This window comes from Peromyscus maniculatus, chromosome 10 (genome assembly GCF_049852395.1).
Source record: "Peromyscus maniculatus bairdii isolate BWxNUB_F1_BW_parent chromosome 10, HU_Pman_BW_mat_3.1, whole genome shotgun sequence".
Classification (NCBI taxonomy): domain Eukaryota; kingdom Metazoa; phylum Chordata; class Mammalia; order Rodentia; family Cricetidae; genus Peromyscus; species Peromyscus maniculatus.
In genome coordinates this window covers 58,491,691-58,504,345 of record NC_134861.1, presented here as the reverse complement: position 1 = coordinate 58,504,345, position 12,655 = coordinate 58,491,691, and positions in this window count along the sequence as shown.

The following is a 12,655-nucleotide window of genomic DNA, read 5'->3' as shown; positions in this document are numbered from 1 at the left end:
CAATGTATTCCTCTTACTCTGAAAGAAAGTTGCGCTGTAACACTGAAGCAGACTGCCAGAAGGCCATTTTCATTGTATTGTACTCACAGGTCTTACAAAGCCCTGCACACCACCTCTACTCCCTGTGTCCTCACAGACTGGTGTCAATGGATCACGAGGAAAAGGGAGACCCCACACTTTTGGAGAGCTTGAGGAACTAGAAACAGTTTTATAAAACATACCTGTCATGAATTCAACCCCGTGAAAGCACTAATTAATATCTAACTATTGTTAACTGATAAATCTGGTGACATAAAAATTGGAAGAAATAACACTAAAGCCAGCCTCCTACAACTCTCACTTAAACTGCTATAGAGAATGCTTCTTTTGATCTATTTACATGTAGGAAATTTAAACATAGTTTGTATTTCCCAATTAGGCAATTTCTTTAGTAAACCATCAGTGGATTTTTTGGTTGGATTAGTGAGAAGAGCTGATCTCATTTCATTTTACCAGATGTTAAAATAAAGTTTCTTAATGGCCTCATGAGTTATACAGACAATTAAATTGTGCGTTTCATTATGTAAACATATATTTTCTGAATAATGTCATTTTAATGAGTTTCTAAAACATCCTGAAGTAGATTATTCTAGTAAGAATTACTAGAGCGTTCCAAATTGTAGGAACACCTCTCAGTAATGTACAACAGATATTTTATTTTAAAATCTTTATATCAAAAAAGGTGAGAGACGTCATTGCATTGTTCTCTTCTAGACTTTCATAAAGACATTGTAGATTATAATTAGTAATTGTATGTGGCTGTTTGACATCATAGCCATAGATTTTTGTCCTCAAGGAATAAAGCCACATTCCCTGTTCAAATGTCACCTGGGTTTAATACTTACTTTTAAAAAACAGAGTACAATAGAAGTTATTAAATTTGGGTTGGAGAGAAAGCTCAGCAGTCAAGAGCACTAGCTGCTCTTCCAGAGGACTCAGGTTCAATTCCCAAGACCCACATGGCAGCTCACAACTGTCTGTAACTCCAGTTCCAGAGGATCTGACACAATCACACAGACATACATGCAGTCAAAACACCAATGCACATTAAATAAATAAATAAATAAATAAATAAATAAATAAATAAATAAATAAGTTATGAAATCACCCTTTACACTAACTTTCAAGAAGGCTGCAGTCTTATTGCTGTTCTCTCACTTTCTTTACCTCCAGTGTCAGGCTGCAAGTGGAGTCATAGCTGAAATAGGTAGAGAAGACTGAAGCTGGCTGGTGGCCAGGGTGAATACACAGTGAACATGAAGAAAAGACCATGCAATGAAGACCTTGGAGTGATCTGAATCACATGAATGAGACTGAAAACAGATCTTTGTGGGCTTAACAATGTTTGTGTGACCTATTTTGGAGGTAAATTCTTTAGTTAACCAAAGCACATTTTTTTCATTAATTTTTATGGAAAATCAACATTAATATTCAGTGGTTGCTACTAAGCTACAAGCCAAAGCCTTCCAACTAGCTACATCCAAAGTAGTCAGTCGGAATCCACTACTTCAGTGTACTTGATTCAAATGGCATCCTATTTGTTAAATATTTAATAATTATTAGTGAAAACTGACAGTAATATTAAAAATTGGACTATTTTGGTTCAAATCTCCTTACATATCTGACTTGCTATAGTATTGTAGTAAGAAATAGAAACATAGAATTTTAATCAAACTCAAGTGCTCTCTCTATAGAAGAGACACTGAGAAAAAGTAACTAGGAAATTTCATTGTTATGAAAAACAAAACAAACAAAAAACTAACATTTTCACATCTATCAACTTTTAAATTTTTTAAAAAATGTTTTATCTAAGAAAAAAAATAGCAACCTCCAAACTATGCCAACTAACAGAAATGACTAATTTGCAGGCATCGGAATAAATGAACATTTCAAACTAGTCAAAGATACCCTAGAATTTAGGGGAAAAATATACTTATGGACAGTGGGTTAAGGAAATTATATAGTTATTATTTAGTGATGAAAGACTCTAGGAACTTATCGACTTTTCTTGAATTAATCATAAGCAACCATGAGAGATTAGGGGACTCAAATATAAATTGAACAATAAAGTTGATAAAATAATATTATTAGCACAATGCAATTAAATTAAAAACATCCATTGCTTTAATTTTCCAAGATTTTTTTTACAAGTAAGGCTGCTTTATACTTGATTTCTTCAATATGAGTATACTTTAGTTTCTGGGAAATATTCCTGAGAATGAAGGGATGATGTCTACCTATAGTAAACAGTCATGTTCCTGTGATCAACGTGGATTTTACAAAGTACAATTAATGTAACTAAATAGTGTTAAAACCTGGTTCTAATGGTTCATATCATTGTGTTCTTCCCAATTTGTGACATTTATTTTTTTCTTTTTGTCTTTACTCAGCATTTGGTAACTTTTTGACATCCTGGAAGATGTCACATTAAGTCATTGATAGAAAGTTTGTGATCAACTTGAATGACTAAGATTTATCAACAAGAATGGGCTTCCTTTGTCAATGAAGGATTAAAATCAAATCCTTGGTAATGGCACTTTAGTAAAATTGTTTTGTCTTTATTTGTCTTCATGTCAAAGGAAGATAATAATAGTAGTTGTGAACTATGATGTGGTTAGCCTTTTCTAGGGGACTAAATTATTTATTGAAAAATCAATATTATTTATTAAGAATGTAACTTATACTGCTGCTCAGTATATTAATAAGAATAACAAGATGATAACATTTGGATTTCATAACAATTTTGCATGAAAGATTAAGCACAATTGTTATTCTCTTTAGAGATATTTCAATTTTAGGAACATTTTTAAGGAACATATATAAAATAAACTTGGTCTAGCCAACTGTATTATTTTCTTTAGTGTTGGACACTGAAGAATCAAAACACATAGCAGATATGATGTGGAGGACACTGGGAAGTGAGTGATTTGGGATAGGAATTGCACACAGCACATACTTTGGAAATCACTGAGTGAATTGGAGATGCTATACTTGAGAAGAAAAGTTACTAAGAAAAATAAACAGTGTTCAACTCTCTCATACTGTCTTTAGAAACAGAAATACCACTTCCTATGTGTAGCTCCAGAGGAAGCACACAAGGCCAAAGGACAGAAGTTTCAAGAAACAGTTCAGGATAAAGAGGAACTGCTTTTAGGCAATGAACAATGTCATAAATACAATTTGGGAAACCATTTGCTAGCCCTGCACTTGGGGGAAGTAATAAAACAAACAACATCTATGATGCCTTCTGTTTCTTTGACACTGTTTCCTTGCAATCTGTAAAGCAGTCAGAATCTGGTGTGTTCCTGATCTACATAAGAATAAGATCTATCTAAAGATGTGTGTGTGTGTGTGTGTGTGTGTGTGTGTGTGTGTGTGTTCTAGCTAACCTATAGAAGTCCATTAATTTTTATTATTTTGTAATGTTTTTCTATAACTTTGCTCATAGTCCAAATTAAATAATATATTTATTGAATTGGACAAAACTTTAAGTCTACATAAACATCAGTTTTCAAGAGAATTTTCATATTTCACAGATGGATTAGCAATCATGCACTTTTAAAAGTAACTGTTTGATTACTTAAAATTCTTTACTGGATAGAAATGATTGCTCTTTCTATACTTGCAGAGTTCTCTCTCCAAAGAGGACTAGGCATTAAACTAAAATTAGTATCACTAAGCATTTACTAATCAGTATGCTTCCAAATACATTTAAAAAAAATAAGATAAAAATAAATCCTTTCCTAAGATTTATTATGCTAAATCCACATTAATTCTGTTTCCAGCTTGTGAGGATTATTGAAATCGTTTCTACTGGAAAGTCAAAAGAGAAATAAGGATGACAGGGGTATTGTGAAGATGGGTCACAGTGACAAGGGAAGAATAGTGATACTTGTTTCTTTCTGTTTTATATGGAAGTATAATGATGAAATAGAGACTCAAATAATAATTTAGGGGATTTAAAGGTTACAGTTTAAGATACTGACAAGCAAAATGTAAAGCACTGTGGTTTTCAGCTCAAAAGAGTAGCACACTGTTATCTAAGATCCTTCTTAAGCAGGGTTATATGCAATCTCACCCTGAATTATGAAGGTTTACTTGGTAATGATTCTCAAGAGGTGTTCATGATGTTTTGTAGAATGTTATGACTTGACTTTTGGTAGAAACAGTACTGACACACACACATCTGCATTTGGCCCAGAGATCAGCAATGCCATTCATTGACATTGATAACATGTTAAGCTTAAATTTTCATAGGAGTGGGTAAAGAATTACAATCTCCTATCTTCTACTCCAAGTCCAGACAATTTTAGTTCAAAATATTCTAACACATCACATCAATCAGTACATATAAAATTTACATTTATAATAAAGACTATTTGTGGGTTCTGTTAGACAATACTATACGCCAATAGTATGAATACTTGTATATTTCAATATTTTCCCCTTCTTCAGTTGTAGATGTTAGAATGAGTGGGGGAAAATAAAGCCTTCTCAGAGGCAACAGAACTTAGAAAATAGCCCCAGAGCAAATTTCTGGGTGGGCGGGGGGGAGGGGGGAGCCCAGAAGAGCTAAAACAATTCTGGCTGCATAAAAATCAGGGCAAGCAGGGATGGGGCACAGCAGAAGCAGCTTGTGGAAGACAGAGCAGTTGAATAGCAAAGGGAAGATGAAGAAACAAGTATCAGAGACACCCAGTAACATCTCCTGAATTCAGAAATTGATTTTGAGAGTCATGTGTGTATCTTTCTATTGATTATTGGGGATGATAGTGAGATTTGAGAGTCATGTGTGCCTTTCTATTGATTGTTGGAATGATAAAGACAGAAAATATATCTTGATAATGTTTAAATTTGATAAGGGTGATAAGCTCAGCTCTGCTTCGGGGGCAGAAGCAGAGACAGGCATCTCTGTGTCAGGTACTGAAAGGGCAGTCAGCATGTGGTGGATTCAGAAATGACTTTACAGCTGTAAATAGCTAGTCCACAGAAACCGAAATCCTACAATAGTGAGTTTCTCAAAACAAGCAAGCAGAGAGATTAAAAACCCCTGGCATTTTAACCACAGCAAAAGTTTAAGTTTATAGAAATAAAAATGTATACATGTATTTAAAAAAAAGCTTTTATCAGGCAATTTGTGGTCTAAAATAGACAAAAGCTATGCTTTATCATTTCTATGCAACTTGGAGAGAACCACAGATAAGCAAAAATGTCAGAGGCTTGGGATTAAATGCCCAGTCAGCTCAAGGAGACCAGAATAAACCCTTTCAATCTCACATGCAACACTCACAAAGAGAATAAATTTGGGAATAGGAAATCATGCAAAGTATCCTCACACTGCAATGGAACAGATAACTACAGATAACTGCAGGAGTACTTCACATTACTCAGAGATTAACCATTTATCTCAGAATAGCATCATACTAAATAAATTTAAAATACTTCAAATTACATCTTAAAAATACCACAGGCATGGTGATTCCCTCAATCTTCTCACTCTGGTTCCATAGATCCAAATAGGTGGGAAAGGATTAAGAACATCAAGATAAGTGATTTGTGATGTTTGGTGTCCAGACCATTTTTTTTTCTGTTGTGTTTCTGTTTACCACATTGAAAAAGAATCCTAATATATCCTACTGACTCTAAAGAACCATGTTGACCTAATAGAAACTTCTAGATATCTTGAAGAAGAGATGCAATAAAGAGAAACTAGGGCCCACTGACTCAATAATCCTGATGAAGGCCACACCCTTGCATCTTGAGAAACTGCAAGGTGTCATAATCCACTAATCTGAGGGTTAAAGTCTAGAAAAGCCAGCAGCATGTATGGTTCCTTGTGGGGAGCAGAAGAGTTCCTTAGGTCAAATCTCTGATGAGTTGAATCTAGGGACTTCTGACCACTGGCAACTTCCACCTATTGGAGGCATTGGTGCTGGGACCAATTTTTTGAAATATCCAGTCCTTGATTATGATGATTGAGATTATACAAAGAATTCACACTTTGAACAGTGAATGAAAACAGGGATTGTGTAGTCTAGTCATAAATAGATACATATATCTAATAGCACCTTGTATGTGGCCATACTTGCACATTTGACTCAGGAAAAATTGGAAACCACATATAAGAGATTATTTTAATCAAAATTAAAATAATAATTAAAATAATATAATATATGGTATGCCATAAAAATGCCAAAATAAATGCAGCATAAAACATATTCAGCATCTAGATAGCATTCCACTTTGTCAATGACCAAGGTAGACAGAGACTTTTAAGGACAAGGCGCAGTTTCATCTGAATTTAGAAGTTTTGCTCTCCCTTTGGATACATTATGACAATAAGCAATCTCCACTTGTAGAATAAGGTAATTTATAATCCCACACTGGAGAAGAAAGAAATTGACTATTGCAATTTCTTCAGTGAGGCCTTTTAAAGCAACATGCTGTGAGCGATCAGTGGTATTAATGAAAACATTTTCTTGCTTGGAAGAATCTCTTTTCAAAAACTATAAAATGTGTTCAGATGCTGGATAGCATTCCATAATTTTTACCAAAGTTATATTTAAAACACTTTATCTTCAATGGTGCACAAGCTAAATAATGAGAATAAGGCATTAGAGTAATACAATGATACACTCCTGAAAGGTGTTTTTTGATCCTTCAGTACTTAGCTTTCCATCCTATTATCATAACTACTAGCTTTGTATAGCAAACACAAAACAGGAGGAGGCAGGATGTTCCTGTCTTTCAGGAAGGATCCATGCTTCTTTCTGTGTCTATTAAGAAGCCTTATATCATTTTCCCTACAGAGCTCTTCTTCCTGCTGTCCACATGAATCTTCCACTATTTCCCAACTCCTCTAAAAGCATATTTAACACACGATAATTTGGGCAACATTCCAGACCAAACTACATTTGTATATACACATATGCCATAATCATTCATTGCGAAAGCCAAGAAATCAAAATGAGGAGAAATATTTTAAAAGAGAAAAATATCAGTATCATTCATGCAGAAGAAGATTGGTATAATTTATTACTTACTGGAACATGGTCCAGTCTAGGGGGTGTTTCACCAGCATTTGCCGGTAAGAAAATACAATACTGAGAAGTATTCACCTAATCTAAGGAGCTAAAGTGAGGTCTTTGAATATGTTCACTCATCATTAACAGATTCTCATAAACCTTCAATCTAAGATCCATGGTGCCCTGGCCACTTAGGAAATAGAGATAAAAGAACATTATTATTTCTCAATTTAAGGACCTATTTCAGCTCCCCACCACAACACTAGGACTAAACCTCTCTTCCCTTTGGGAAAAAAGTAGCTGAGAACAGAAAAAGTCACAATGCAATGATTTTCAGAATTTCATTTAAAACAATGGTTCATTGCATGAGACTTCAAGATTCATGTTCACCTTTCTTCATAGCCATCCCTTTCATTAGTGACATGATATATCAAGGCTAACTAAAAGAAACTGCATTTTTTTTTAAAGTAATGTCTTCTCTGAGAAAATGTTCGTACTGAGAATATAATCCTATCATAATTACTGGCACATATTTATAGATATATATATTCTCAAAGCTTCAAAGGCTTAGTCCAGCCAAATTCCCATTATATTTAAATACTGAAGTAAAACTGTTGATACCTTCTGTCTCAATCACCTGCTTCTGATTAGACTTGGCTTTAGAATACTTTCTAAGTACAATGAGCATTAATAGTATGATTTCATTTTTTATTAGTTCTCTGGGAATTTCATATGTCTTTTGATATACATCTCTTTCTCCACTCCTTCAAGATCCATCCTTACCCACTCAACTTTGGGTTCTCTTTTTTGTTTATTTCTCTGTAAATCCACTAAGTCATATTTGTACAGTCTGTATAGACTTGAATATGTGGTCTTGTACCAGAGTATGATGGACTTACCATGCACTACATTAAAGACATTTGACTCTTCCTCTTGAGGTTGCTAACTATTGTCAAATAAGATCAAGACTAGCATTATTTTTATTAACATTTTTATTAGTGAAGTACCCCATCTTAAATGATTTTCCACCAAGTACTGGAAGTTTGGGCCAAAGTTGGTACTACTGCCTTTACAAACAGAAATCTAGGGAAAGTTTAAAGGTCTCCTTCTCCAGCTTCAAAACACTATGCCCACTGGAAAACTGTTTGAAAGAGCAGCAAATCGCCCCACACACAAAAGAACACAGTGTGTGATGCCTGCCACCTGTACAACCCCAAATGCTTTGCTTGAATGGCTTAACAATAGCCTTCAATGACAGCAGAAATACTGAACAGATTTTACGGGCCGAAAGCGGTGCTAACTGGTAAGAGCCACAATTATACATGAACGGAAGCAGCACGCAAAGCCGGCAGGAGAGTACCAGTCACCTCTGAGATAAAGTTGTGAAAGGCAAGCAAAGGTGACTGAGAGCATTTAAAAATACATGCCAAGTGTGGAAATGTAACGATGGGAATGGAGAAATTTATAATGGGACTTCAAAGTCACCTTTCCCCTAGTCTTAAATTTAAAACCACACTAGCCTACATTGTTCACTTATTTCAGTGCACCAAACGTTACATTTTAAAATGATGGCTTCAAGATTGCTTTTTTTATTGTTTTCCTAAAGTAGAAGACCTTAGGTCCAAAGACAAATCGCTACAACTTCATAAGCAGAACCCTGTCTTGATATGAAAGGGCAAAATGGTCATCAGAGGGACCTGTAAGGGGCTGCAATGAGCAACAGATCTTGTTTTTAAGCTTTAAAATCTATCACCTGCTCTGTCCAGAAGCAGAGTCTCTCCTGAGGCTACCATTAACAAATAAGGTGGGAAGGTTCAGGAATTCTGAACCTACCAGGCTTGTTCTGGTGGTTCAAACAGAACCTCCATAGCAGTAAAGATGCTTCCTTCAAACTTCTCATCCTATCATGTCAAAAATGTGTCTCAGTCACATATCTCTTCTATTATTGTCAGCCCCCTCATTATTTTCTTTCATAAGAAATTTTTCTCTTGATATAATCCTTGCAAGGGAATCCAATGTTGATTATGTCTACTCCATAGTAAGAGAAAACATCTATTCTTAAATAAGCATGCTCTTAGTTTCATTAACTGAAGGTGCTTAAATTCTAGGAAGAAACCAATCACCGACATAGTAGAAAAATCTTGTCTCCAAAATGGCTTCTAAAATATCTCAGAAATAATATAAAAAGGGAGAAATAAAATGTACCTAATATATTGCTAAGTGAATAAATACTTTAGAAGGGAGAATAATTATTAAAATAACATTATTCATAGATAAAAATGATAGAATCAAAAATGCTTTTATTCTTCATTTCTCTTTTTATATACTTTGTTTACTTAACTGAACATATTAATATTTGATATGATATTGGGAAAAAATTTTAAATATATCTGTAGTGCATCAACCAACTCTCAGATACTTGTAATAAAATTCAGACAGTAGAGAATAGTTTTGGATCCCTTCATGTCTGCTGTCTCCACAAAACGATTAGTGCTAGACTTTTGGCTTATTCCTTACACATGCTCAGGACAGCTCTCTTCTCACCCCAATAGTTCTTACAAGTTCAAAGTCCTAGCTCCCCTTCTAAGGAGAGTTCAGTCCTGATCTCTGTATGCCAGATTTCCTCAAAAAACTTTATTTTTCCTATTACGGCCAGGGCACTCGGAAAACAACCAGGGATTCTGGCACACTTCACAGGTGCCTACCAGCGTGAGCCAGTGCAGCTAGAGGGCAGGACATTCACCAAGACTCCTCTTTGAATAAACATGAATTCTCTAGTTTCACTATCATTCCACTCTCTGTATTCTAAAATTTTAATTTTTTAGTGGAAGAAATATATTTAATAGAGTTCAATTACACATGCTTCTTTAAATGCAGCTTGTTGCTGGACCAAGTTTAGACACGTCAAAATGCAAGCTTTTCAAGTATAGTCTTCCTCAGTTGAAGAGCTTTTCCATACAGCCTTCTGGTGATATTGTGTCCCTCAATATATTGTACAATCTAATAAACTTATCTGGGGTCAAAGAACAGAACAACCACCAGATAGACATAGAGGCCAGAAAATGGTGGCACACATACCTTTAATCCTATCACTTGGCAGGCAGGGATCTGTCTGGATCCCTGAGTTCAAGGCCACACTGGGGGAACAGAGCCAGGCATGGTGACACATGCCTTTAATCCCAGCACCAACCATAGAGGTCTGGAGGTCTGTATAGACAGACAGGAAATGGCAGAGTTGGGCAGGAAGAGGAAGTGATGTACCTGGCCTGAGAGAGCCAATGTGAGAACAGAACAGAAAGATATATAGGCATGGGTATACAGGAATAGACTCTCTTTGGAAGTGGCAGAGTTGGTGAGGTAAGGTTAGCTGTGGCTTTCCCTATTTCCCTGATCTCTCAGGTTTTCACTGCTCTATCTGGCTCCATGTTTTTTTTATTTAATAAGACCATTTAGCAATTGTCTTACACAGCTTCATCCCAGTGTTGGTGTTCAGATTATAAAGAGAAATGTATATAAACTTCTACTTGACACCTGGGAGGTGTCATCCTCATGTAATTAGGGAATGTCATCCCACATGTCTCTATGGTTTTATGTCTACTCTGAATGCTCACTGTGATGAAGGCTTGTGAATGATTCAACTCATGGTCTGTTTTCTCTGAAAAGAACAACATTGTGATTTTTCCCCCTGAGGATGTAATCATCTCTATCTGAGTATGATAGGCACTTCATCTTTGCTCTTATTAGAGCTTTAGACATCACAAGTCATGGCAGGAACCATTGTAATCCTAAATTTGAGAAGTCGTAAAATAGATTGTCTATGGGCATTTTATTTGCAGTGAATCTCATTAACATTAAGCTCACATAGAAAAGCAGCTTAACTAATGTTTATTACAATGAAGCATACAAACATCCTACACTATTGTTCAGACTTCCTCTTCATGGTGGTCAAATGATTTTCCTTTGGTTCTCTCCTCTCCTGTCTATTCTTCAGTGATGACATCTTATCTCTTTTGAATAATCAGCCTCATGACATTGCATTTATTGGGAATGTAAGATGGGGGAAAGAAGAACAATACTGGGTAGTTGAACCAAGTCTTGCACTGGGAATTACTCTAATGTCATTTGCTCAAGTTTTTTATTGTCTCATCATTTTATCTTTTTTATAGAGTCAATAATATCTTCTACATATTTATTTTCAAAAATCTTGGTAATTATCAAATAAGCAAGAGGTAATTATTGCTATCTTCTCATCTCATTGATATCAACAGAAATGTCTTCATTCTCATTTTTTCTTCCTCCTATACTCCACAAAAAACATGGGACAAGATGAGAAAAAATGATAGAGATGTAGAAAAATACTTAACAGCAATAAAACTAGAACACTGACTAAGTCAATCATTTGAAGCACTTTACTCAATATTCTAATTAAATTCACTTGGTATTTAGAACTAATTTCAGATGTCTGCTTATAAGCTCTAGTTGGATGGTAGGGAATTTATTAAATCTTATGAAGTTTATTCAGGCAGAATTAATATAATGATCTTCCAAGACAGGAGTCCAGGTTTAAGTGACATTTCAAACTCAAACTTTTGCTTACATTTTTGTTAACTGATAAGCAGATCATAATTCAAGTCTTTTCTGCAGTTATGTTTCTTTATGAACTTGAAGCCATGGTTAGATAAGGTCAGAAATAATAATTGATAATGAAGTGGTATAAATAGAATCTTGCTATTAGACTTCATGGTTTTAAGGATAAAAGTCCTCACAGAGAACAGGCAGAATGTTTTTAAATGCCTCTATCTAATCTAGCAAAACAGAAAATGCACATTTACAATGATATTTTATTTTTTCTTTATTCTAATGAAAGTGGAAAAAAATCCACTGTTGCTGTGAAATTTACACTACTGCAGATGAATAACTTAAACCTCTTAACTTGTACCATCGTGAAAAGAAATGATTATTTCCTCAAAGTAGACACAGTCAGAGCACTTTTTCCACATTACTCCACAAAGCCTTTGCTATCTCCCTTAAGGGACGTTTGTTCTCAACAATGGTGAGAAGCTTTGATTTAGAGAACTGATGTCATTCCTAATTTTTTTTTTGTCTCTGGATCCCATTTACTTTACCTCTTTGGAGCCCATTCTCTCTACCACAAGATCATTAGTGATCATGTTCATTTACCTTTGGTAGATGACTGCGTGTTCTTATTGATTTTTGTTAACTTTCCATTCTTTAAATCACTAAACTTTCTAAAAGAACTCTTTGTTATAATTTGGGTCACAGTCATGTACGTGTGCCAATGAGGGATCCCTGAACTTTTGCAAATACAAATCTAGCTGGAGCACATTTCAACATCTCACCTCACTGTAGCTTGAGTTTTCCTGCTTTGCCCACAGTCAGGACAAATCTCTGTCACCTGCCAGTCCCACAGCCACTCAGACCCAACCAAGTAAACACAGAGACTTATATTGTACAAACTGTATGGCTGTGGCAGGCTTCTTGTTAACTGTTCTTATATCTTAAATTAATCCATTTCCATAAATCTATACCTTGCCACATGGCTGGTGGCTTACCGGCGTCTTCACATGCTG